The 3,124-nt window shown below is 49.9% G+C and overlaps 1 non-coding gene across 1 annotated transcript; it reads left to right on the plus strand.

The window, feature by feature from the left end:
• Positions 1-3,008: 3,008 nt before the first annotated feature.
• On the plus strand, positions 3,009-3,124 carry LOC128416778 (U5 spliceosomal RNA). The gene has a single exon (XR_008331295.1). It is a non-coding gene; the product is annotated as a U5 spliceosomal RNA (small nuclear RNA).

A 3,124-nucleotide genomic window follows, 5' to 3' on the forward strand; every position in this document is an offset into this window, starting at 1 on the left:
CCTAGAAATTGTAGAATTGGAAAGGACCCCCAAGGGCTATCTAGTCCAACCCCCTGCAATGCAGGAATCTCAACTAAAGCATCCATGACAGGTGGCCAGCCAGTGCTAAAAACCTCCAGTGAAGGACAGTCCACAACCTTCTCAGGGAGTCTGTTCCACTGTCAAACACCTCTTACTGTCAAAGTGCTTCTTGATGTTAACCAGGGCTATTGACTGTCTGGCTCCGAAGCGCCCTCTCCGATTGCATGGAGCCCGGACAGCCCCGTGGTTTTCCCCGGAGCTGAGGGTGATGAAACAATCGTTGAGACGGCTAGAGCGCCGGTGGCGGAAAACTCATTCTGAATCAGACCGGACACGGGTTAGAGCTCAACGTCGAGCCTACCAAGTGGCAATGGCGACGGCGAAGAAGGCCTTCTTCGCCGCCTCCATTGCATCTGCAGAAAACAGCAGCAGGAGACTTTTTCAGGTGGTTCGCAATCTATCGGAACCACCTGTACCATCGGGGCCTGGTAGGGACCCCAAGATCTCCTGCAATGCTTTTGCCAAGTTCTTTGCAGATAAAATCGCTCAGATTCAGAAGGAGGTAGACTCCACCGTGGGAGCAGGGCCAGGGCGGGAGAGTGCTAGAGTTCTGTCTGGTCCTGTTACATGGGATCAATTCCAATCTGTTACCTCCGAGGATGTGGACAGGCTGCTTGGACAAGTGAAACCGACCACCTGTCTCCTTGATCCTTGCCCATCCTGGCTGATAAAAGCAAGCCGGGAAGGGCTGGGCGATGGGCTCTGCGGGGTGGTGAATGCTTCCCTCTGTGAGGGAGCCTTCCCAGACCCGCTGAAAGAGGCGGTCATTAAACCGCTTCTTAAAAAAACATCTTTAGACCCGGCCAATTTGGCCAACTATCGCCCAGTCTCAAATCTGCCATTCTTGGGCAACGTGATTGAGCGGGTGGTTGCTGAACAACTCCAAGCACGCCTGGAGGAAACGGACCATTTGGATCCCTTCCAATCAGGATTCAGGCCTCACCATGGGACTGAAACTGCCTTGGTCGCGCTGGTTGATGATCTCCGGCGGGCTAGGGACAAAGGTGAGAGCTGTTTCCTAGTTCTGCTGGATCTCTCAGCGGCCTTTGACACCATCAACCATAACATCCTTCTGGACCGTCTAGAGGGGCTGGGAGCTGGGGGCACTGTCATACAGTGGTTCCGCTCCTTCCTCCTGGGCCGTGTCCAGAAAGTGGTGGTGGGGGATGAGTGTTCAGACCCCTGGGCTCTCACTTGTGGGGTGCCTCAGGGTTCTGTCCTCTCCCCCATGCTTTTCAATATCTATATGAAGCCGCTGGGAGAGATCATCAGGGGGTTTGGACTGGGTGTTCATCAGTATGCAGATGACACCCAGCTCTACCTCTCCTTTAAATCAGAACCAGTGAAGGCAGTGAAGGTCCTGTGTGAGTGCCTGGAGGCGGTTGGAGGATGGATGGCGGCTAACAGATTGAGGTTGAATCCTGACAAGACAGAAGTACTGTTTTTGGGGGACAGGGAGCGGGTTGGTGTGGGGGATTCCCTGGTCTTGAATGGGGTAACTGTGCCCCTGAAGGACCAGGTGCGCAGCCTGGGAGTCATTTTGGACTCACAGCTGTCCATGGAGGCGCAGGATAACTCTGTGTCCAGGGCAGCTGTCTACCAGCTCCACCTGGTACGCAGGCTAAGACCCTACCTGCCCGCAAACTGTCTCGCCAGAGTGGTGCATGCTCTAGTTATCTCACGCTTGGACTACTGCAATGCGCTCTACGTGGGGCTACCTTTGAAGGTGACCCGGAAACTGCAATTAATCCAGAATGCGGCAGCTAGACTGGTGACTGGGAGTGGCCGCCGGGACCACATAACACCGGTTCTGAGAGATCTGCATTGGCTCCCAGTACGTTTCCGAGCACGATTCAAAGTGTTGGTGTTGACCTTTAAAGCCCTAAACGGCCTCGGGCCTGTATACCTGAAGGAGCGTCTCCACCCCCATCGTTCAGCCCGGACACTGAGATCCAGCGCCGAGGGCCTTCTGGCGGTTCCCTCATTGCGAGAAGTGAGGTTACAGGGAACCAGACAGAGGGCCTTCTCGGTAGTGGCGCCCGCCCTGTGGAACGCCCTCCCATCAGATGTCAAAGAGATAAATAATTACCTGACATTCAGAAGACATCTTAAGGCAGCCCTGTTCAGGGAAGTTTTTAATATGTAACGCTGTACTGTTTTTAACACTGATTGGGAGCCGCCCAGAGTGGCTGGGGAAACTCAGCCAGATGGGCGGGGTATAAATAATAAATTATTATTATTATTATTATTAGTCAGAATCTGCTTTCATGTAACTTCAATCCATTGGTTCGGGTTGGCAACTTTGTTATTGCTGAGTTTGAGACTAGAATTTGAAAAGAAAATTTGTTGGCAAATATATTTTTAGTATGAAATCCTCTTTTTGAAAAAGGGCATTTTTTTTCTTCCTTGGAGATGATAGATTGAAAAGAAACTAATCATTAGTGTGTTGTCATAGCCAAGTGTAGATTTTTATGGGGCCTTGCTACTTCCTGCGTGTTAGTTACATTGCTCACTACGTAATTATCCAGTGGTATCATTTTTCCAAGTACTGTATGTAGAAAATTGAACCACCATTATGAACAAGACCCAACAAGTCTGTAGCAGCAAGGGAAGCCACTGACAGATATGGGCATCCAGCCGCTGATGACGGCTTGGGTGAGGGCGGGGCGTAAAGCAGGAAGAGTTTGTGAGCTTATTTTGCATTTAGTCACAACCATAATGCAGTGCGCTGAATTAATTCTTTTATCTGTATTTTCTGTTTATTTCTGTTATGAAATATTACATGTGCTGGTTCTAAAAGCAAGTAGAAATTCCGGAATATAACTCATTGTTGAAAAGCAAGATTTTAACCCTTGGTTTAAAGCAGTTGCTGTCACCTAAGAAGCAGGCGTAGTTACTCCAGCAAATCTACCACGGTACTTAAGTTTATACTCTGGTTTCTCTTCAGATCGTATAAATCTTTCGCCTTTTACTAAAGATTTCCGTGGAGAGGAACAGTTATGAGTTTACAACTAATTTTTTGAGGCCCCGCTTCGGTGGGGCT

The sequence above is a fragment of the Podarcis raffonei genome, chromosome 6, assembly GCF_027172205.1.
Source record: "Podarcis raffonei isolate rPodRaf1 chromosome 6, rPodRaf1.pri, whole genome shotgun sequence".
Classification (NCBI taxonomy): Eukaryota; Metazoa; Chordata; class Lepidosauria; order Squamata; family Lacertidae; genus Podarcis; species Podarcis raffonei.